This window comes from Ceratotherium simum, chromosome 9, assembly GCF_057802395.1.
Source record: "Ceratotherium simum simum isolate JZ-2026a chromosome 9, ASM5780239v1, whole genome shotgun sequence".
In the NCBI taxonomy this organism is placed as follows: Eukaryota; Metazoa; Chordata; class Mammalia; order Perissodactyla; family Rhinocerotidae; genus Ceratotherium; species Ceratotherium simum.
In genome coordinates this window covers 16472012-16497253 of record NC_141908.1, presented here as the reverse complement: position 1 = coordinate 16497253, position 25242 = coordinate 16472012, and the positions used below count along the sequence as shown (strand labels likewise).

The following is a 25242-nucleotide window of genomic DNA, read 5'->3' as shown; positions in this document are numbered from 1 at the left end:
CTCCATATGTGATGATGAGAACCAGGGAGCATTAAACAGACATAAACTATCCCTTACCTGTGATTAAATATAAAATCACTTGCATTACAATCCCTTACTGCTGTCAGACCCACTCTCTCAACAAGCCTGTCAGGAAGACATGATTATCCCCACTTTACAGATGAGAACATTGAGTCTGTCAAAGACACAATACTCAGGTAATGGCTGAGCTGAGCCTTCAAGCTTGTGCTCCAAATTAATCCTGTGCTCTAAAGTCAGGGATTTAGAAGTTTTCCCCAGCTGAGGGTGAGAGTGGGAGGGCCGGGGGGTATGACAGACGTGGGAAGAGAGAATCAGGGACCTTACGGAAGGTGTGGCTCTTCACTGCTGCTTGAAGGGCAAGCAGGATTTGAGCAAGCACAGATGGGGCAGCTGAAGGCGGGGGGTGGCATTTCAATCAGGGGTCCCATGGGGGCAAATGCAGGGAGGCAGGAGAGCACCAGCTCCCAGTGCAAATTCCCAGTGGTCCAGTCAGGCTCAAGTGTAGGTTATATGAAGGTGACTTGCAGAAGAGAATGCCCTAAGGGTGACTTTAAGGAGTGAAGGGAAAGGAGGCTTTATCTGTAAATGATTTTCTCACACACACACAAAAAAATTAAAATGTGACAACATATTAACATGTGTCACTTTGAATACGCATTATACTAGTCTCTGTGCTTTCTATGGCTTCAAAATTTATTTTAAAAGAAATTCAATCCGTGGCACTAGATTTTGTAGGTCCTTGTGTTCCAGGCTAAAGACTTTGGATGTATTCTGTGGGTGCCTTGTGAAGGGACCACTTTGTTGGGAGCGTGACCCAGCCAAAGCTGTACCTTGGGACAAGGATTGTGACAGTGTCTTGTAGCAACAGACTAGAGCAGAATGAGTGTGCAGACAGGGAGACCAGCCACAACACCTACTACAAGCTTCATCCAAGGGAGGAGACGAGAGACACGCTGGGAGAAGCTAGCCAACAACAAAGTGCAGGGTGTAGCTTGTTCCAGCTCCTGGCACATGGAAGTCAGAGACAGCCAGATGGGAGGGGGCCCCTACTCCCTGCAGAGCAATGCCCCAGTGCTGGGCTGGAATGTGGGCACCAGTGTCCCAAGTTTCCCCATAACGAATCTAACAGGGACTGGCAGGCAGGATACCAATGATCAACACGACCAGGTAAAGCCTCGTTCTGGGAGTGATGGATTGGTGAAGGTCGTGCAGCTTGACCTGGATAATTACAAGGGAAACCCAAGGCCCTCTCCGTTCTCCTCTTCACAGGTGCTCTGGGAGCTCTGTCATAGCCCAGCTACGCCACAGCGGCTGCCACCTCTACAAAGATGGCAGCGCCCCCTACAGCAGTGTTCTCAAACCCAAGTGTGCACCAGAATCACCTGGAGGGCCGTTTAAAATACAGATTGCTGGGCTCCCCCTCCACAGTTTCTGATGCAGCAGGTCTGGGGTGGGGGCCAACAATCTGCTTTTCTTGAAAGTTCCCAAGTGATGCTGATGCTGCCTGTTGGGATCACTCTTTGAGAATTACTGCTCTAAAAACTCTAAGCATGGTCCAAACTCCTCCCCCAGGTAATGGGTGCTCAACATGCACCTCATTAAAGCTTCACAAAGCCCCTGGAAAGCAGCCCCCATTCATAGAGGAGGAAACTGAAGATCAAAGTGCTAATAAATTGCCTATGGTCACACAAGCAGGGGGCAGCAGGGCTAGGATCGGGCTCCTCTTTTTCTCTACCTTACTTGCTCTCAAAAGCTGGCCCTCAATGATGGCTGATAGAATTTCACAGATCCGAACTGAACAAAACAAAAACAATGTGAGTTTTCATCATGTTAACCATCTGAACTCAATTTAACGGATTGTTCCTTTTTTTCTAAAATAATCCTGTTTTTATTTTAGGGAGTTAAAATGCTTTTATTAAGTATGTTGGCAAGAGATGGTCTTTTGCTTTTACTTTTTTCCTTTTTTAATGTTCTTACTTGGCAAAATAAATAGGTGAAGACCTAATTTCTGTCCCTTCTCTTTTTTAAAAAAATGCTGCTCTGTGAAACTCGGGCACGCTGCCTCCCAGCACCTAAGGGGCACCTGCATTTTACAGAGTAATGACGGCTCAGAGTGACTCTTCATGTGAGTAGGTGGTGGCAGAGCCACATGCCCCCTAGGCCAATCCTCTACCCATCAACTCTCACACGTTCTTCAGAGGGCCCTGTCCCATGTGGAAGTTAGAGCCTCCTTCTCCCAGGGCTGCTGCTAGCCACAGACACAGGCCTAGAGGAAGTGTGAGGAGCCTTTTCTCTCCACCATCCGACCCGGCATCCACCAGGCAGTCCTCGGGCATTAAGGAAGGTCCGTATCAGCTCAACTTCCTACTATTTGCATTTATTTCTATTCTCAGATGGTTGTTGGAGTCAAGGGGGTGGGTTGGTATCCTCACTTGGAGGCCCCTGAGTCAGACAGAGGAAAGCTCTGCTTCCTGGTCCTAATGCCATATAAACAAGTGGTGGCTTCCACTCACACCAGAAGGCAGTGCAGTGCAGCGTGTAGGCAGGTGGGCTCTGGTGTCACATCCTGGGGCCAAATCACGATCTCTCCCATATTGGACACGTAACCTCAGGCAGGCTGCTCAATGTCTCTCTCTGGCCTAGTTCCCTCATCCATTAAATCAGGATAATAGTACCTGCTTCATGGAGTAGTTGTAAAGATTAAATGCATTAATATATTTAAAGCAACTAAGAACAGTGCCTGTCATATAGAATACACTTGGATGTTGGCTTTTATTATTACTCAGTTCTTCACAATCATTTATTGATGCCTAACATCCTCTCAGGTGCTCTAGGAAGACAGAGATGGATAGGATAAAGTGTCTCCTCTCCAGAAACTCCTTTGAACAAATAAAGAGTGATCTCATTATAGAGGAAAAACTATGTTTGTAGAAGCACAGGATAACATGGGAGCTAGGAGGAAGGGCAACATGAGAGGCGTCCTAGAGGGGGGGACGTATGTGTTGACCATTTACATCACAGTACAGGGCTGACAGAAAGGCTAAGGATGGTTTCCTACAGGACAAGTACTCTAAATCCCCCAGGGTGCAGGGCCATAGAGAATGTTCTGGAAATAGCAGAACCCCACTCCACATTTTGAGCCACATTGACACAAGCAACTATTAACCTTGCACAAAGGGAAGGAGAGGCAAGACCATAATTATTCTCAGCTCACATTATACAAGACAGAATAATTTGAGTAACTCTTCAATGTTCATAATTATTTAAGGGGGGAGAACACTTTGTTCCATTAGAGACATACACAGAAGAGGAAACCCAATCATGTGAATGAAGACACAGTACATTAAAAATGTAAATTAAGAATTAAAGAGCAAAACAATGGAATTCTGCCAATTTTTAAAAAATCACTATACAAATTGCTAATCAATATCCAGTGTCACGTTGGCTAATTTGTTCAATAAGAGCAAAAAAAGATAAAGGTCCCACAGACGGAGACGAAGCAACCAGCCCGGTGAAATCAATTGTGTGCAAAATGTCAGAAAAAGCTTGATCCCTTGGGAGATACTCCCAAATATCCCACTGGGGAATGAAGTTAAGAGTTCTTATTCTGGATCTGGAGACCTGGAGGTGCAGGAGACCCACCTCTATGCTGTGAGTCAGGGGCAAAATAGGCAGGACCGAACAGAGTGATGAGGCCCCTTTCCTCATGGAGCACACATTCTAGTGGTGGACACAGCCAACAAAAAAGGAAATAAATAAGCAAGATAATTCCAGGGAGTGTTAAATGCTATGAAGAAGATAAAAATGGACCTCACAGGCAGACATTGGAAAGTCAGGGTGTTAAGGTCACTTGCCCACCCAATATCCATTCTTTCCTTCTTTATTAACAGAACCCCTATTTCATTGGGGCAACATTTCCCAGGCTTTTTTACAGCCAGCAATGTCCATGCAAGAGTGCTTGTGGGATACAACCCAGACAATGAGGTGCCAGCAGAGGTCACTGGGTGGCCATCCAGGAAAGAAACTTGGAGATTTTCTCTTCACCCTTTGAACTTCACCTTTCCCTCTTGTTCCTGCTTGAAAGGTAAAGCCATCTTGTAACCTTGAGGACAAAGTCCATTTTGCTAAGAACAGCAGAAGAGGAGGACAGACACTGATACATTGTGGTCCCCTGCGCCAGCCCTGACTGGCCCATTTTCAGGCTTTTTATTAGAGGAGAGAAACATAACCCCCAGTCCTGTTTAAGCCACTGTTCTTTGAAATGCCTTTTACTCATAGTGTAATGCAATTCTTAACTGATACAAGTCTCTATCTCTGGCCCCATCCTCTGCACTTCCACTTCCCCTCATCAGAGACTGGCAGAGATTCGCATGTGCAGTGGAGGGTGGACTCCAAGACCTTGGTCCAGTAAACCTGCCCCTCCCACTCCCTGCTGAAAATGCTTCAATGGCTCCCATTGCCATCAAGATGGAGATTAAACTCCTAACCTCTCAGGCATCATCTTTCTATCTCCTCTCCTCTCTTCTCCATTTCCAAACACTGTATTCCTGGTGGGGTCCCAACACCACATGGGACTGAACCAAAGCAATCCACTTTCATTGCCATGTGTTGAATGTGAGCAGGCGTTGGGCTAATGACTCAGCCTCCTCGTCACCAGTCTCTTCTTGAGGGGGAACGGCTGACCCTCAAGAGACATCATGCCTCATCTGCTAATAGAGAGGAAGAGCAGTACCCTAGCCCAGAAACCTCCGCATCATGGGACTGGTCCAGCCCATCAGCAGACACCCATTGAGCACCTGCTACACATCAGGCACCAAGGTTGGCACAAGAGATTCAAAAACAAGTGAGGCAGGTCTTATTCAGGTGGCTGACGGAGCACAGACAAACATTATGATTGACGCATGTACAGTCTGCTGAGGGTATTACAGCACTGAAGAGCACGGGCATTTAACCTGTCTGAAGTGAAGTGGGGAACGCTTGGACACAGCTTCCCGGAGGAGGTGGAGCCTACATAGAGTCTCATAAAGGAGGAGGGCTAAAATTCTTGGTGAGGAAGAGGCCTGAGGAGGAGAATTTGAGAAAGCATTCGGGTAGAGGCACGTGGGGCTGCGGAGTTGTAGGGGCATAAATGATAAGTCAGAGGGAGGCAAGCAGGGAGGAAAAGAGAGAGGAAGGGAAGTTAGCAGGGGCCAGATCACAGGACGGCCTATACACCACTGTCAAGAAATACATGGTCTCCAACCCAAAGGCAGTGGGGAGCCATTTGAAGTACTTGTAGCTGTGAGTGATGGGCTGCCATTTGCATAGACAGATCTCTCTGAAGGCTGTGTGGAGGATGAATTTGAAGAGGACGTGGCTAGAAACAGGGAGACCAGTCAGGAACCTGGCAGCTACCTATTCACTCTGCGAGGAAAGAGGGTGGAAATCGCAGTGATGAGATGGTGCCAGGCTGAAGCCTGTCAGAGCGGCAGCAGAGGGCCTCCTGCACACGAGCAGCCTAATTCGTGGCTATCAACACCCACTGGAGCAGCCCTCATGGTGGCTCTCTCCCTCCTCCTCTCTCCCTGGCATCCCATTTCATTGGACAGTGAGGGTCTCCAAGCGATGAAAAGACCAGAGCTCGAGGCTCACTTCACATGTCTCCTCATTTGTAGTAATCAAGTTCAGTGACAAATGATGTCCTTGCATTATGCCTCTGAATTCCTATAAAACTTTTATAATATTAAACAATTAAAATACTCTCCTAGATTTAGGTCTGCACTTTCTTCAGAAACATTGCCAGCAAGATAAAATACACAGCAGCTCCTTATTCCCCAAACATATATTTGACAATATGCTTCATGCTCTGTCTGATATCAGAGCAACAGCACTAGAGTCAGCCTTCAAAAAAATGTGCCTTTTTCATGGCAACAAATAATAATAATATTAAAAACACCTCTTTTTTATGAGGCCACAATTGGTGAAGGCAAGCTCTGATAATAAGGAAACGGGATATTTATGAGGATCTATTCTGTCTTTATTAGTGTGGAAGGTGGATGGTGACAAGGAGCTGTCAGCCAATTCATAGAGATTGTAAATTTGCCAATGACTTGCAAGACTAACAGTAAAAATAAAAACGTAGTATCTTCCCATTCTTGCTACGTTTTGTGTATTCTTTATTGCCATTGAGCACCCAAAGCCCATGCCCACCTACTCCAAACTGCAGACCCCTAAAGACAGAAATAAAACCTGTTACAACTGAAGAAATGCAATCCAGACCTGCCCTGTCCAATACGGCAACCACCAGCCACACGTGGCCATTGCTCACTTCAAATGAGGCTGGACTGAATTCATGAGTGAGGCAAACATGAAATTCATATCAGATATTGAAGACTTACTATAAGAAAAAATGTAAACTACCTAAGTAATATTTTTATATTTCTTACACATTGAAATAATCTTTTGGATATATTGAGTTAAATAAATTAAAATTAATTTCACCTGTTTCTTTTAACATTTTTAAATGCAGCTATTAGGAAATTTTAAATTACAGATTTGGCTCACGTTATATTTACATCAGACAGTGCTCCAGACCACAGAATTCACTCAAAAGGCAGCCATCACAGATGCACTGGCATAGGAAGTCCATCTCTGTGGACCTCTAACAACTCATTAGATATTGGTCCACCAGGTGATGGAGCTGTCATGACACCCACGGACGGGACAATGAGACAACCCCAAGGTCCCTCACCTCCAGACCTCAAGCCAGCATTATCTCCCAGTGCACTGAGGTGCATCATGTTGAAGGAAATAAAACTGAATAACAATTTTTATAGTGAGCTGATTTTGCTGTTGCTCATTAGTAGCTGTGAGCAAAATTAATTTGAGCTTGATTGTCCCCTAATTGGAGAGGGACATAAATCCAGCTGAATGTGCTATTACGATGACACCTTGATCCTGCACAGTCTCACGCTTCTGCATTCACAATGCTCTGCACGAGAGGGGAAACCAGCTTTCAATAATTATAATAAAAATTACGATTATTGACCAAGAACATTATAACAGATGGGAATGTGCTAGGTCGTAACATATTTTCTCAGTAACAACATTGATCAAGTCTTCACTGAGTTAATACGTTAAAACCTGATTATAATGACTCAGGAAATTACCAATTGTTATTAAAGTTAAGAATATAAACCACTTATTATGCCAATACATTTATAATGCAATAATACTTTACCATTCCTCCCCAAACAGGGCAAAAAAAAATAAAAGCTCCTATGGACATGTCACTGGTTTCCACATACCCATACGTGTATCTGACTTTCTTTATCTAAAGTTTCACCCATAAAAGATGTTGAACTGATGCTTGTTCAAAGAAAGATAGAGACAAAAAGGAGAGAGAAACACAAAAGGCACTGACACTGAGGCTGGTTTCTGACTTGCCATCTTTGCAGAAAGTGTGGCAAATGGTCTCCATACCTGAATTTTACCAATTCTTTTGATAGGTAAAAACATTCACTTATAAAACTGAATGTTTTTTAAGGTAAAACTGACCAGAAATTTGGAGATCAGTAACATAATTCACTCCAACTGAGAATTAAAAACATGTATCAGTGTCTAAGCATTTCCTTCAACCCAATCCACCTTCTCTTTTCTCTTATAACTGGAGGGCAGCAATTCAGATGAGATAGATTGGCTAGAATGAGAGGATCAGATTCAATTATGAAATCAATTTTGTCATGATTGAGGGAGAGCTCCAGTCACATGCTACGCTGGACACTAGATGGAGGAAATTCAACCAGAATGCTTCCCTGCCTTGAGGGACTTAAAGACATTTTTTGAAAGAGTAATACATTTTCCAGGTGCAAAAATTATAAAAGTCATAAAACATATATGGACCCCCACCCACTAGCCTCCCCACAGCCCCAAAAAGGTAACTATTTTTATTAGGGTCTTGTGTATTCTTTCAGAGTTTCTTTTGCCTATATGACACAGGTAAATATATAGTCTTATTTTTCTCTCCCTTTTTTTCCACAAAAGTAGTCTAGTACATACACATACACACACACACAGGAGTGACTTTGCTTTTTGCATTTAGTATCTTGGAAATTTCTTCATATCAGTACATAGAGAGTATCTGCATTTTTTTAACTGCTGCATTGTAGCTCATTATGCAGTTAATTAACCAGGGCCCTACAGATGGGCATTTGGGTTCTTTTTAATCTTTTGCTATTGTAAAAAATTTAGGGACTTCTAAAACAGCACTGACATCATCCATATAAAATAATTCTCCTTCCTTCCTTGCTTCCTTACTACCTACTTACTTCTCCCTGCCCCCCTCCCTGCCCCCCTCCCTCCTTCCCTTTGCCTTTTTTCATTCACTCATTGGCTCCACACACATTCACTGTGTGTCTACCTGTGCCAGGTGCTGCACTAAGGTGCCTGAGTGTGAAGGTTACGTCACACTGGCCCATCACAGGTCAACAGAGGAAGGAGGATACAGCTACATGTGGAGCCAGAGAGCGAATCACCCACAACCCACACTATTTTTTTCTAGGAAGTGACTGCAGGTACTGATGGGAGAACACCCCACCTGGAGGTTATCAGAGTGTGACCAGCTGAAAAATTCAGAGAACTTTCGACCTACTTAGCCTTGGACAAGCCCCCAGCACTGACATTCTTTGCTCTACGCTTGTGGTGGGGGAAGAGTCAGAACAGGAAATGTAAACACTCTCCATCATTTTTAGGTAGTTTCCTGCCCCGTATTGGACACCTAAGGCCTCCTCTTGAGGCTCACCAGCAGCCTGAGGTAGTATTCCATATTCTGGACCATTCCAGGCATCCTTCTGCTACCAAAGTCTAAGCAGAGCCCACTCCTCATTCCCCAGAGATGGGCATCTGCTGACAAGCTCCGAGCTAGCCAGAAAATGTTCCACCCTGCTCAGAGGCACCACCTCAACTCTGGCAAGACGCACATCTTGCTAAGGAGGCCTGTAAAGGGAAGCCGATGACAATGACACTGAGAATCTCACATACACACCCCCCAAAAGCCTGGTGAGCAGGAGGTGGGCACAGGAGCAGGCCTCTGTGGGCTGGCCTGGCCCTGGGAGATGGAAACCAAGGCTCAGGTGAGACAGGTGCCTGGGGAGGGCCAGCGGGAGGGAGTCAACAGTCGCTCAGTATTCAACAAACATTTATTGAGGGTACACTACCTTCCAGGCTCTGTTTTAACTGCTAGGAATACAGCAGTGACAGTCCTAGCCCTTGGGAGGTTACATTCTAGTTGGAGAGACAGTCAGTCAATAAATAAATAAAACAAGAGCTCTGCTAAGTGTCAGGTGGTCAGCAGCTCCCTGCTCACCCACTGCCCACAGGCAGTCACTGTGGCCAGGTGACAGTCAGAGAATGAGGAACAGCAGGCTGGAGGGGGCCTTGGGGACATTGTGGGGCTCTCAGCAAAACACCACCTCCCACAGGTGGCTTGTCGAAGTCACATGGCAGGCTAATATCAGAGTAACCAGAGCTGGTCCCTGGCACCAAGAAGTGAATGAAGATCTTGATGGAGGATAACCATCACCACCATTGGAGCTACTATTTATGGACTATGTGTGGGGGGCACTGTACTTTCCCTTTGCATTTCCTTGAAAGCACTGTCTTATATGGCAGCCAGAAGTTGCTATTCTGCCCTGTAGGGTTGGGGGTGTGAGGGGCTGTGGGTGATTGAGCTGGAATATTAAAATTGTTCTAGTAAGAACTCAAAGAGAAAGAAAGAGTTGTTTGGGTTTTTCTGTCACCAAAATAGGATTTTTGTTTTTTTAGTGGAGTCATTAATCATGACTGCAGACACTGTCAAGAGATAGACTTGTCTAAATTTTTGTGGCATTTATTTAATATCTAGGGCCCAGCCCAGAGACTAAGATCATAGTCTCTTCTCAGAGTAGAGAGGAGTCCTCTTCCACCCATGCCTGCTCAGCTCTGAGCAGAGCTCCTGTGGGACAGAGGCGATGCAGTAGGGGGCCCGCAAAGCCTGAGGCCCGTCCCTATGGCCTGAAGAACTGAGAGAGGCAGAGGGGCAGAACTAGAGGAAGAAATCGGGTGGCTAGCAAAGACCTGGAGCTCAGGTGGGAGGGATGTGGGGAAATTCAGCTCGATGTGGGGAAGCCTTCACCAAGCTGTCCCTTTCTCCAGACACGGCGGTGAGAGAACCTCAACCAAAGAGAGAGGTGGAATGCATGTCCCCTGGCTTCTAGAGTTTTTAGTGACTTGTTTGACCAATGCAGTCAGAACTGCCTGACTTCCAAGGCTGAGTCACAGGAAGTCTTGCAGCTTCCACCCGGGGCTTTTGATCACTTACTCCTGGGATGCATCTTCCTGGAACCCAGCCACAGGCCACACAGAGGCCACATACAGGTGCAGCCATGTGATTGAGCCATCTCGGACAGAACAAGCCTCGTCAAGCCCCCTGGTGAATGCAGCCCCAGCTGACTTCACTTAGAGCAAAAGAACTGCCTGGATGAGCCCAGGCAACCCCCAGCATCATGAGAGATAACAAAAGGGTGGTTGTTTTAAGCCATTATGATTTGACGTGGTTTGTTATGTAGCAATAAATAATGAAAATATTAATTGGCAAGTCTTTGTTTCCTAAGCACCAGGGGGATAAAAAAGGAGAAATACATGCATGCATCATACCTACATATACGGATATGCGTGTGTATGCATATATATGTTGCTGCATATGTATATATTAGAGACAGACAGCAAGCAGCTAAGTGCAGTGTACATAGGTGTATGACAGTACTCTGTGTAATTACTCTGGGCCAGGCACTAGTAGGTACTTTATAATCATAACTTCACTCAATCTTCACAACCACTCTGTTAGGTGAAAACTACTGTTAACCCCAGAGTACAGATGGGGTCACAAAGGCTCAGAGCGGTCAGGTGACTTGCCTAAGGTCACATAGCAGATAAAGAGCAGAGTAGAGATTCCAACCTGATTCCTAAACTGGAGTCCCCAAACTCTGCTCTGCCTGAGGGAGTTCCACAAAGACCAACCATAACTACCAAGGACAGCCAGAACACACCCATACGAAGATTAGGGGTGTTAAGAGGCCATTAGAGAATGCCAGGAAGGAGGGCATCCTTTGGGGTGTCCTTGTCTCTGCATGAGTATCTCTTCCAGAATCCCTTCACTCTTCCCCACTGCTGGGCTGGGGTAGCGTGCTGAGCCAGCCCTAGTTACCCAGGCCTGTTCTCCCAGTAATGGTTCAATACTTATCCTAATAACTGTAGGCTTTAGATTTACTTACAGCTCAGCAGCTCCTGCAAAGTTTACATGTGCCCAACCACAAAAGCAGAAATATATAATCACCCCTGAGTTGCACACTTAGCCCTAGACTGACAAAGAGCCAAGTTACAGGTGAATTCCCTTGGGAGAGGAAAGATGGAGCCCAGGCTAACACAGGACCAGCTTCTTACACCTGGCAAGGACAGGGTGTTGGATTTGGGGCCAAGGGTTGAAAAGGAGGAAAAACAAGACACACACCATGAGAAGTCGACCAGGAGTCCGTGTGCTTTGCGCTAAGCACATAGCACAGTGGTTCAGTGTATGGAGTCTGGAGCCAGACAGCCTGGGTTTGAGTCATCACTTTGCTTGGACTGCTGTATCTCAGTCTCCTCATCTGTAAAATGGGGATGACATTATCAAGGGTACCTGCCTTATAGAGCGGTTGGGAGGATTCAACAGCTAATACTAAGAAATGCTTGATTAATGATGCCTGGCACATAGTAAGCACTAAAAAAGTGTTTGCTGTTATTTGCCAAGACAGCAAATGCCCCCTGATCCTAACATGGCTACTTTAGGAAAAATTAATCACCTTCCCCCTCTGGTTGGCTGATCCACAAGCTTGTCAAAAGTGTTCCAGAGCCCTCCTGCGGCACTTCATGTTCTGCCTCATGAGCCTTGCCCGCAGTAATAGATAATCTTACCACCGCCTCCAGAACTGTAAAAACCACGTTGTCATTTTTGTTTAGAATATCATACAGAACTGAATTGAAGTTTAAAATACTTCATTCAGATCAGTAGAGTATTAAAGAATGCATTATAAATTTTATTTTTAATTATATTTAATAACACTCATATGTAGTCAAATTTGTACTTATTTCCATTTACCAAGTGATGCACACAGTTTAATTTACTCCAGATTCATTATGTAAGAAAAATGTGATTTGTTGAGAATAAATTCCAAAGTGTTAATAAATAATATCTCAGGTTTGTTTGGGGACCGCATCTGTATTAAAAGGCATTGCCGCGTCTGAAACACACAAACCCTGCTTTCACTGTGTGAAGCGGGGGATTCTTGCGACGTGGACTTTAAAGGTAAACTCATTAATTTTTATAATTTTTGTGTTTTCCTTTTAGATGATGAGATAAAGGAGGCCTATTTTTTAGGCTTTGTTTTTTTAAAGGCATATCTGCAAATAACACATTTTGGGTAAAGAAACTCGTTATTCTGAAGAAATGAAAAGCCATATTAGATACAATCATCTCTATTTTTTCCTTTTAACAATGGCTTTGGAGTTGGGGAGCTACTCTGATGTACTATGTATGCATGGTGATCTAACGAATGCAAGGTACAATCTGATAAAGATCATCTTGAGGCACATTTGAAGAATTATCATGTTTATGGTCTTCCTTTATTTCATTTATTTCATCAATGTTTATTATCTATTTTATCAGATCTATTGTGGTAGTAAAGTAGACAAAATAAAAATAAGAATAAAAAAGGACTTAACACTGTAGAGCAGTCTAAGCCACCATAGGGGCTAACTTGCAAGGAATCAAAATTCAAGTAACCTGTCAGGACTGTGTGTACAAACGTCCCGACCAACTGACTTGACGGTGAGCCCATTCATTTGATCCACACCAACGGCCCCATGGGGCCTCTTAGTCATAGTTGGGGGACATATGGATTTTAAAAAATAAAGTTACTGATTGGGAAACGCCTCTCTCCTGCCCATCCTGGGTGTCATTCCTTGCATCCATGGCCAACAGCCTCCTGAGAGCTCTCCCACTGCCACATACAGGCCTCTCTCCTCTGAGCTTTGCCCAGCATGTCCCATGCAGGTGCTTCAGGATGTGGGCAGGTGTGTGCAGACAGGTGAGCCAAGGCAGGGCTGGGATAAAACATGGGGACAGAGTCAGAGGGAACTAATGGTCATGGGGCACCTGCCACGCCACCTGCCCAGTGCCAGCTCCTCCTCAACTTTCACGTGGTTAAGACCTTCCATCAGCCAGTTCTGTGAGGTCAGGACCATTATGCCTATTTACAGATGAAAACCTGAGAATCAGAGCAGTTAAGGGATTTGCTCAAGGCCACAGCTATCCAAAATTTTGTTTTCAAAGAATCATAAGGAATGAAAACATACTTACAATATAATCTTAGTAAAATACTATTTATAAGCATGTCTGAATCTGCTGGGTTCTCAAGTTCAGACAATGAGCAATCAGATAGGAGGTGACGTGTGAGTGTATGTGCACACGAGTGTGAACATACTTGGAGGTGTGTGTGCAGGTACAACTGTGTGTGCATGAGTGTGTGCACACATATGTGGGTGTGTGTGAGCATGTGTGTACACGTGTATGTGTGTGTAGTGTCTGGGGTTAGGTTGGTATTGGATTTAGACAGAAAAATACCAAATTTATCAAGTGGTTATCTTTGAGGTATAGAATAGGCAGTGTCTAGGGATTTTGTTCTGCCTTGTACTTCTCTCCACCTTGTCTCTAATGCTCATATATTATTTTAACAATCAGAAAGCTTTGGGGGTTTTTTTGCAAATCCAGGCAACACTGGATTTGCTCTTTACCCACTCTCCATCACAGCCCGGCCAGAGTCAGCCCGCCTCTCGGGCTGTCAGGCGGAGGTCTGGAGGTGAGGGGATGAATCACACTGCGGAGAAGACAGAGTGATCGGGAAGATTCAGGAAACAGCTCCCCCTGGTTTCCCAGCTCTCTTACCCTCTCCAGCAGTTTCTGATTCCTGCCTCCTCCTGCACAGCCTGGTCACTCTGGATTTCTGGAGAGCCCCTCTCTCTGTGTCTGCCTCTCCTCTCCTGGGAAGCTGAGGACCCTGGGAATTGAATGGCTAATCCAAGCACCCAGAACCCTGCCCCCCAGGAGCTCTGGGTCCCACAGCTCCCGTGTGTGCACCGGTGGACAGTGGGGACAGAGGGTCGGAGCAGGCATTTCTCTGTCCCAGGCTGTCTGTGACTCCATCCTCCTCCACCAACATTTCTGTCTATAAAATGGTGAACCAGGGGCCTCTTCTGGGCTCCCAGCTGCTGAGAGCAGGTGACAGCCCAGCATCGCCCTCAGTGGCACATAAATATGATTTTTACTGCACTTTACAAGATGCTGTGCTTAGTCTCTGGGAAAAGCCCCTGTGGCTTGTGGGTTCCATTTAAATGTGCAGAAATGCTTGCTGTCCAAATGGGTGGCTTCCTGTCTTGCAGCAGAACTCTGCATCTTCCCATTAGGAAACTTAATGGGACCCTGAGCATTCAGCCTCCAGTTCTCACAGGGCAGTCCTACTTATGCACCTGCCTGGGCCTCAGGCAAGACCTCAGAAGCAGAAGTCTGTGTTTAGACAGGAGGCACTCTGTAGAGGCTTGACATCGTGCTTAGGAGGCTCCTGTAGGTGAGCCTCTGGAGTTAGACAGGGTTGTGTAATAAAGCATCTGCCTGGCCTTTGTTCCTGGCTCATGAGACAGCCTCTAAGCCCTTGGAATTCCCCTGAGTAATAGGAATGTCTTTGTTATTTAAGGTGGGTCCCTCAGACCTCACCTGAGTTTATGCTAATGAAATGACTCATAGTGGGCTCCTCCATAGTTCCAGGATGGGGGCTGGCCATGCCAGAAGGACCATCCATGTGATTAGAGGGTTGAGGCTTACAGCCCAGTGATATCAGCCTGACCTCACTGGGAAGAAGCGTGTATTGCGGCGGCTGGGGGCGGGGGGGGGGGGTGCAAAGATTGAATTCGATGATGTGGCCAATGATTCAATCAATCATGGCTGCATAATGAAACCCCAATAAAAACTGTAGACACCAAGCTCAGTGGAGACTCCCGGTTAATTGCGCCCAGGGGGTGGCACATTCTGAGGATACAGAAGCTTTGTGTTTAGGACCCTTCCAGACCTCATCTTATGCATTTCTTCTTTTGTCTGGTCCTGATTTGTATCCTTTATAATAAAACTCTAAGCATAAGTACAGCCCTTTCCTGAGTTCTGTGAGTTATTCTAGTGAATTATTGAACCTGAGGGGGTCATGGGAACACCCAAATTTATAGCCAATTAGTCAGAGGTGTGGGTGGCCTGGGGACCCCCCAAGCTTGTAGCTGGTGTCTGAAGTGAGAGTAGGCTTGTAGGGGACTGTTCTCAACCTGTGAAATTTCACTTAATTCCAGGTAGTTGGTGTCAGAATTGTACTGCAGACTGTGGGGTTCAAACCCTGACTGAACTTTCCAGCTGTTCCATCTATTAGGGCAAGTTCTTATCCATTCCAACCCTCAGCACCTACATCTAAAGCAATTAAGGGTGAAAACACCTTATAAATGCTCAGTGATCGCTCACAAATATTATCTATGATTACTGAGACCCACCCCCTGCCGAGTGGCATAACAGGAACTTATGTCCTTGTCTTTCTTTATCTTTAGTCTTGCAGTTGCTAAAGACCACTTCTGTCTCTTTTAAGGTCTTACCCAATACAGAATCCTCTGGTCTGACCCACACCTTTTCACATTTTGCTGAGCACTGCCTAATATTACTTCTTAGGTATTTGTTTATATTTCATGTCTATGTATAAATAAAATAACTTCCTATTTACATGTCTATTTATGAGCATATCTCGTGGAAACAGCTGGACAGTATTTCACCAAATTTGGAGAGGTATGTTGAGGAGATCTCACTTCAAATATAGGCTAGGCAGTGTATGAAAAGTTCCCTTGGAGCACTTTATCTTTTGTACCAAGAAAACATTATCTTAAACACTTAAACAAACGAATTACATATAATTTTAATTGTGCTAGAATTTCACGGGTGTGACACGGAGACACCAAATGTTTTAAATTCTTTGAAGTCACTGCTTTAATTCTATTTTATCTGGAAACGCAAAGAATATATGCCACACAAAATGTCCTTGTTAGAGCTAAAACTGAGAAGGATGCAAGAATAGTGAAGTCAGTCTGAGGAGAATCCGTGTGGGGCCAGTCAGGAGAGACGGGCTCTTCGAGGGTGCAGGAGGGACATGCACCAGAAAAGCATTTCAGAGCTAGTCAGGATAGATGGTCTCTCTTGAGGGCTCCAAGCCCAGGGAGGATTCGAGCACCCAAGACAGGCAGCCGCCGCCAGAGCTCCGGGAACTGGGGCCCAAGAGCCCCAGTGACTGCCAGTTGGGAGTGGCTTCTTTTTCTTTCACAAGTAATGGAAACCAGAGTTTCATCAAGGGACATTTTGTTGCCAGTCAGGAGACACCTGAAATGCATGTTTAGATGCCATGGCAGCAGGAAACAAACAACGGTTTTAGACTTTGACTTGCTAAAGAACCACGCATCAGTTTAATGTTAAAGATTGGCACAATTGTCACCTGTGGTTGAAGAGTGAGCCTGAGTGATGCTGCTCCCATGACACAGGTTGCAGCCTACGGCAGGGACCCAGAATATAGGCTGTTTTCCAGGTAACAGCTGTGCATTTCAACAGGGAAGAGTTTAGAGGAATCTTCATTAATATATTCCCTGGATACTGCAGAGACCTTCAAACCACTCCCTTCTCTCTCACACATATGCAGAGAGTACCTGTTTCTCGAGAACCGTCAGTAAGTGATTAGGGCAGAAACTCCAAACGCAGGGCTCAGATTTGTTGACATGCTTCTTACTTGGCAGCTTCAGGGAGAGCAGCAGCAGGAATTTATGCACATGCACTCCAGACCATGGCACACGAAGTAAAGTGTCAGACAGAGCTTTGTTCCAAAGTAGGAGATAATTACAACTCTTAATTAGTTACAACAATTACACAAAAGTCCTATACAAGACCAACATTCATCTTTTTACTCTTTGCATAAAGATATATGGGCAAGAAAGTTAAGATTACAATTCCCGTAAAGGATCTTCTGCTCTCAATCGGGGCTGGTTTAAGAAGAGTCGTGTTTGAAGCTGGTACTAGTCATACGAGTTCTTAAAATTCTCTTCCCGTTGCCCACCCCTTTCTCCTTTGGCCTCTGCCACCTAACCAGAACCCACTCTTCCTCTCTCATTCAGCCTGGCAATGGAGAACAGGCAATGGAGGCGAGTGAAGAGCAGGAAGAAAGACCTCAGAGGAAAGCAGAGAAGGAGGACCCATGACAACCTCAAGAAAATCAAGAGAAAGTTCCAGTTGCTTGAGGATGCCCATTTTAGGAACCACATATTGGTTATTTGGAATACACATGAAAATGAGATGTTGACCTCGTGGTGACGACACTCTTAACGTGTATATACAGAGATCTCTAACCACCCATACATCAGGATATCTTCCTCTGGAAAATCTCAGCAGTGATCACTGGCTTGTAAGACCAGCTTTGAAAGAGACGTATGAATAGGGACGTCATCAAATAATTGTTCCTGTCAGAATAGCAAATTTCCACCGAGGATGCATAAAAATGAAAGTAAACCTCAGAAATCAAACATATTTTAAAAATCAGTGGAAGTCAGCTCTTTCCCTCCTGCCTTTGACATTACCTTATGCTATTTCACACACTAAAGGCCCCAGCATTACTCAGCGACATGGGGGAGCCGTCAGAGCTCCCTAATCCGATTCATCCAGGCAGCTAACAGCTCCTGGCACGGGGCATGCAGGCCACACTGCCGCCCTTCCAGGAGGCCGGCAGCACGATGCAGCAAAGGCAGCCCAGCCACACCAACAAAGTGGAGTTGACAAGAACTCACATCGAATTTGCATATATTTGCACAGCATGTCAGAAATACTTCTAATCTCAAACAGAAGCGGAGCTGGGGACAAATGGAGAGAAAGCACAAAGGGTTTGGGAAAAGGGATGACTGAGCCTGGCGAAGGCCTAAATCTCCTCCCTGGATGACATCTACACTTCTGTTTTAATTGCCTTGTTAGCGAGGACCACCGCGCTATTTTTCAGGCTGCTGCCTTTGTTTTAAGGTAACTGATTTTTTTTGGATTGTGTATTTCCTGTAGCAGCAAAGGGAGTTCTGATTAACACATTTTCCTGCTGGAGGCTAATATGTGTCTTCATATGCCTGAGTAAATAACAAGTAATTATGAGTTCCATATAGGAAATTTATGACACTGTACTCTGATATTAACCTGTCCAGCAGGAGAGCTTGGTCAACATGCTGAGCCAGGCCTTACCCTTGTTTTTTGCAATGAAGGGGCATAAACCAAAACGTTTCAGTGAGGGGGGGAAAGGCGAGCAAAACTGTATCAGGACTCTGCACACCATCTGCACTTTCATAGCGCACTAATGGGGAATAATTATACTGCTCCTGCCGCCCAATAGCTGCACGTCTCTGGAAGTGAGACTGGCTTCCCAGGCCCTCCCAGTGGCTGTTGTCTGGCAGGGCTGCAAATCGGAAGTCCGATGCTGAAATGGCTCATTAAAAGAACCTTGAAAATCAGGGTTGCTCTTTGAATCTTAAAGACAGTAATGAGTAACTCAGCAGGCTGTGCAGAGAAAGCCTTCCCTTGTCCCTAAATTAATTTTCAGTGGCTAGAGACTGAAGAGGAGCAAAGTCTTGAAAGGTAAGACAGACAAGGGGAGGCAAGGAGAGTGGAGGAGGAAGAGAGGGAGGAGAGACAAGGGGAGAGGAGGGGAGAGATGGGAAGGGAAGAGGAGGGGAGAGGAGGAGAGAGAGAAAATACATTCTCTAGCCAGATACAGATAAAACTTCTCCAAGACTGCTTCTCCAGAGGAACACTCACCAGCTGCTCCCTGGTAGGAAATTTAAAACTGTCAAGAAGTTCCATTTATTGCTGGCTGATGAGTCAGCAAGGAAGGTACGCTCTGTGTGCCTTAAGTAGAATTGCAATCCAGCTTGGCCTCTCTACTGACGCTGAGGTCAGTGAAGAAAGCAGATCAGAATGGGCAGAAACAAGCATGCTTATGCAGAAAGCTTGGCCAGGAAAGGCAGGTCAAACAGCCAAGCAAGAGAGAATAGGTCCCGTCTGTTCTGACCTTGGCAAGCCTAATTCCAGCTGGTGCCTTCTTCCCAGCAGAGGTTGATCCAGATGTCCTGCCACCTGGCTCAGCGGCTACTGCCATTCTCAACTCTTTCTCAACAAATATGAGGTTTATTTGCACTATTTAGATTCTATTCCTTCTTCAAGGCTTTCATGAGGCCTTCTAGAACAAGCCAACCACACGTGATGATCTTTCCTTTCCAATACCCCTATAGCTCCTCACTTGAACCATTTATGGTGACATAGCCTTGTTACATTATTATGCTTTTCCAAGTGTCTCTGATTTGTCAACAACAAGGCTGAAATCTCCTGGAAACCCACCAGAGCCGTGGATCCCCTTCTATCATCTGTAATCTCAGCCTCTCCCCCATTTCATTTCTCTTAAGTCTCAAAAACCAATTCCACACAGTTTCTTCTAGTTACCATCCTATCTTTCCCATTATTGATGTAGAAACTCATTTTGTTTCAAAAAGTATTTGAAGAAACTTGGAAAAATGCATTCAGAGTAAGGAAATCAGGGAAATGGAAAATAAAGTGAGAAAAAATAAACTGAAGCTAGGGTTGTGTTGACTGAATTCACACAAAAACATGTGCCAGAATGTTCTATCATCTGCTAGAAGTGGGATGCAAATTTGACTCAGTTGTCTGGTGACCAAAGAGAGGAACATAATCAGAGGGAAACATGAAAGAAGGCATAGTGTCTATGTGATGAAAACAACTCCACTGCTCAGAAAAAGCCCAGTCATGCCTGGAGTTAAGGCCTGAGGGAAACTTCTCCTCTGGGTCCCACAATGGGAGCCCTGTGTGATAGAGTAATAGAGTGAATAACAGGAATTAATGCCAACATAATGCCAGGCATTACTTAGTGAGGGGGAAACAGAGAGGAACAGACAGGACAGATGCCTGCCTTTACTGATCTTGGATTTTACTAGAAAAGAGTGAGGCAATAAACATATCCATGCCATATTGGTTCAACAGAGAGACTGGGAGAGGGGTACCTGAGATAGATATTCAGAGGAAGGTCTCCCTCAGAAGGATGTGGAGGCATCAGCCAGGTAAAGACTTGGACCATTTCTGTAACATCTCCTGGTCTGGCCAGTGGATCCAAAACCTGATTCAGGGAAAGCAACTCTTTGAGGTATGTGTATTTGCCCCACCTCTCCATGACCAAGACTCTTGAAAGAATTTCCTACCCATGCTCTCTCCACTCCCTCACCTCCCAGCTGCTCCTCAGCCCCCTATAACCTGCCTTCCCCGCCCCTCTTCTCCAGAGAAATCATACTAGCAACGGGGCCAGTGAAGCCAAGCTGCCACCAGAAACACTTTCAGTCTTTATTTGATTGAAAGCGCTGGTGTGTTTGTTACTGTTGATCATTCTTTACTTGGAATTCCCTCCTTTGGCTTCTGTGACCCCCATTTCTTCCTGGTTTTCCTCCTACCTCTTCAGCCAGCCTTTCTCCATCAGTTCGGTAGACGCATCTTTAATTTGCTTCTTAAATATCAGCCTGACCCTGAATGTTGTCTTCTCTCTCTACATCCTCTCCCTGATGAATTCAACATACCCAAGATCTCTACAAATGACTCCTATGTCTGTCTCTCGTTACAGCCTACACTGTTCTGCTAATATTCAGACCTATGAGGTCAAGGCACCTCCCACTCAACACGTTTAAATTTATCCTTTCCAACCTGGTTCCTCTCCCTAATTCCCTACACTCATGTGGCCACCATCTACTTAACTGCCCATATCAGAAACCTCAGACTCATCCTTAACTCCTCCTTCTCACTCCTCCCCATATCTAATCCTATTGATTCCACCATCTGCATATATCTCTTATTTATTACCTTCTTTCCATGTCTACTAATGAAAATTGAGTACTTACTAATGTCAGGCACTATTCTAAGTGTTCCATACTTTACACATAATGTGTCATGTAAACTTGACAAGTATATAATGGAGTAAGTGTTATTAGCCTTCATATTCCACAGGGGAGGGCACTGAGGCACAGAGAAGTTGTGTGACTTGCCCCAGGTCACACAGCAAGGAAATGTGAAGCCAGGATTCCAATCCAGACAGTTTCTGACTTCAGATCCAACATACCATTACTATGTTTTATCACTTCTCACCCAGATGACTGCAATCACTTCCTAACCAATCTCCCTGCTTCCATTCCCCCCACCACCTTCTTCACACTGCTGCCCCACAGTGTGATCTATTGAAAAACTCAAATCTGAGCTCACCACCTCCTGCTTAAAATCGTTCCATGGTTTCCTCTGGCTTGCAGAATAAATTTCAAGCTCTTGGTCGTTTCATGCCCCTAGCCCACCCCTCTTTCTCCATCACACACATATACACCCACACAGGTATCATGTGCCAGCAATTGTGCTAAGATCCCCAGGCAATATAAAATGTGGCTCCTACTGTGAAGAAATGTACAAATTAAAAGTTAAACATAAGAATTAAGTTCAAGATCACAATTTAAAAAAAGAGGTCACAAGGCAGAATAATTCAGTGGTGAAGAGGGCAGACTCACAAGCCAGACGTTGAATATAAGCAGAATTGTCTCTCCAAAAAGATTTTTTTTCTATCTCAAGCCGGCCACTTGTGAACGATCAGTTCAATTCTGGCTTAGTTTGAAAGATACTTTAATATTCCCATATTGTTCCAGTTCAATACTTTTAGAAAATGAATAGGCTTGGTTCTGGTTCAAACTGGCTTACTAGGTGTTCCTGTTTTGAAAAATCCTTGGTGCAGTGCTCAGCACAGTGGCAAAAAAAAAAAAAAGATTAATTTGGGGCTCAGCTTGGTTCAAGGTTTGAAAATTAGAGCAGTTCCTTCCAGTCGTGGTTCACACTTGAGCTGGCGCCCCGTTATGAATTCCCCTCTCAGGCCTGGTTTACGTGGTCATGGCCCTCCACAGAGCCTTTCCAGCCCGCCAGGCCCCACACATTGATCTCTACTCCCTTCACCCTATGGCGGATGTTCGGGAACTCCCCAGCACAACAGTACCTCCTGGAGCTGGGAGCCTACCATCAGGGCAGCTCCTCCTTGGCTAAGCAGAGGCTATGTGGGCTCTGTCCAGTAAGAAGCAAACCCACCTACTCCCGTGAGACTGGTGCTCTGGTGCTCCCTCACCTTTTTCACGCCTCTGTTCATGTCACTTGCCTCTGGGGCCTCCCTGAACATCCTTAAAATAGCCACCCTTCCCTCCTCACTCCTCTCTCTTTCCCCTGCTCTATCTTTCTCGGCTGCATTGACCAGCAACTGGCCACTCTATATTCTCTTGGCTTGTGCTGTCTCCCTCACTAGACTGTCAGCTCTGTGAGGTCAGGATTTTTGTCTTTTTCACTATTACATCCCACTGTCTGGAATAGTGCCTGGAATATAATGGAAGTCTATTAAATATATGTTAAATATTGATATTTAACAGTCTAAATCCAGAACTTATGATTAGAGATTTCCAAGGAGAAGTAGGATTTGGCCTTAAAACTATATTTATTTACATTATGAAGAATAGCTCACTCTTAGTGGGTTTTTCTTCTTAGTGGGAACATCCTCTTCCCCTCTTCCTTACCATCTCCCAGCTGTCTCCAACACTAGGGTGAAGCAAAGAAAAGTATACGTGCATTAATACGCTGCCTCCTTCCCTTCCAACCTTCCATTTCTCTTTCCGTTCTTAGAGACGATGAGTTCCTCTGGCTCTTCTCAGCTGAAGCGAAGGCCTTTGCACCCACAATGAGCTGGGCTTTAGCTGAACAGTGTGACTCACTGACTGGGTAGGACAGAAAGCAGGAGAAAGGAGAGGCACACAAGCATCCAGAACAAGGTGCCTTGAGGACCACCTACTGAGACCTATAGCTCTCCACGACTCTCACGGGGGTCTCACCAGAGCTAACCCTCTGCCTCCGAGCTCCTGGCCTGTGTCCAAAGGGAATTTGGGTCTGAGTCTCTTCTACTCTTTGAAGTAGTAGCTTTTCAGCTTCCAGTTATAGATTAGGTTTATATTTGTATTAAAAATGGACAAAACATATAGCACTTCTAACATGGCACAATTTCTTGCACTGTAGTACCCATATACAAGAAAATGATATGAAAAGAATTAGAACAAAGGTTTGATCCACCTAGTAATAATACTCTTATTTAATGATTATTGATGAAATAAATGTGTTCCACTCAATCCTTCCTGTCCACCCCCATTCCCACACACACACCAAATTGTTTCCCTCACCCAGGACGACCAAGTCAAAGTGAAGTCCATGGAGCTCTCTAAAATGGTCACCAGAAAGTCCTCCTGGAAAATTAAGAATATAACCACACAATCAAGAAAGTCCAGAAGAAAGGAGTAATTTATCTACTGACCATTCAGTTTCCCTGCTGGCCAATAAGGAAAGCAAATAGAATCTAAAAACAGGCTGATTTTTAGAAGGTTACATACTTTTTTTCTCTAGCTATTTTTATTATATTTGTCTTTGGTATTACATTTTCACTGGGATGTGTCTAGATGTGAATTTTTTTATTTGACCTTCTTGAGATTTAATGGGTTTCCTAAATCTGATTAATTTTATCAGTTTTGGAAAAGTCACAGCCAATCTGTCTTTCAATATTGCCTCTTTCCCAATATTCTCTTTTCTCTTCCTGAAATTCTCGCTCTATCCTACATGGCTCCTAACTTCTCATTTTTTCATCTCTGTGCATCTCTGGACTGCATTATGAATAATTTCTTTAAATTTATTCCAGTTGACTAATCTTCTTTTCAGCTATGTCTAATTGGCTGTTAAATCTGTTAAATATAATAGTTAAACTTTGACTATTATAATTTTCACCTTGAAAATTTTTATTTGGTTCTTTGTCAAATCAGCCTGATCATTTAAAACCTCACGTTGCTTTCTTATTTTCTGAGTCACTTTGTTTATTACTTTAAACTTATTGTTTTATAATCTGTTTATAATTACTTTAAACTTATTATTTTATAATCTTATCATGCCACTGTCTGCAATCACTGTGGATAGGCTTCAGCTGTCTGTTGTTTTTCAGGCTCTCACTCTTAGCACTTTGTCTCCATATGTGATTTTGTAATTCTTTTCAAAGTATAAGTTCATTTTTTCCCAGAACATTATCTGTGAGAACTTCTTGAGGCCTGGGCTACAAGTGAGTTCCTCCAAAGATCTGTTTCCTTCTGCCATGTGGCTGAGGCACAACCAACCTGAACTTCAACTTAAAACTCAATTTTCCACCTGATGTTTTTCAAACCACCCATACAGTGTGAGTTCAGGATACACGCCTATGTGAGGGCATTCAGGTGTATGAACTCTTGTATGAGAATATTTTCGATCCTGTCAGAATCAAGAATTGAGACCACCAACGTTCCTTGCCTTCCCCCGGGGCATATTTCTACTTCATCCTTACTCTGAGGGTACAGCTGTTTGGGGTCCTAACTTAATGTAGGTTGGGATAGTGTCTCCAATTAGACTTCCCATTTTGGACAGACCAATTAGACTTCCCATCTGGGGCTTCTTTGTCTGTTTCCCACAGCTATGCCAACCAACGGTCAAGTTCACCTAATCTGGCAAATGCCCACGAAGGGTCACAACACCTCTCTGATACCCACTTTCATTTAGTCTGTGGCCTCAAAGCTTCTTTACTTTTGCCAGCTCATCAAAGCCTTTTGAAATATTCGTAAATGCTTTAGCCAGCATTTTTTACTTCTTTTATTAAGCAGGAAAGTCGTCGTCAGTGTTTCTCGTCTGCTAAACAGCTGGATAAGACAGACACGGAATTCTCTTTACCACGCAGCCCCAGGGATATGTTAACATCCTGCAGTTGGCCACAGGCTCATTCACTGGAACATTGGCCTCTGGAGCTGGCCACATGCCTGTAGCTGGTGCAACACACCAGTGATCGCGAGTGAAGGTGAAACTGCACTAAAAAGTACACTTTTAGCGTTAGAGTTGCCTAAGGGACTGAAGATGGGTCATTAACCCAGGCAGGATCCAGGGCCTGCATT

At 44.7% G+C, this 25242-nt stretch overlaps 1 protein-coding gene across 1 annotated transcript in view; it reads right to left on the bottom strand.

The window, feature by feature from the left end:
- The window catches only part of GPR39 (G protein-coupled receptor 39), a 188266-nt gene that overhangs the window by 103288 nt on the left and 59736 nt on the right, over window positions 1-25242 (bottom strand). The gene's annotated exons all lie outside the window — the stretch shown is intronic.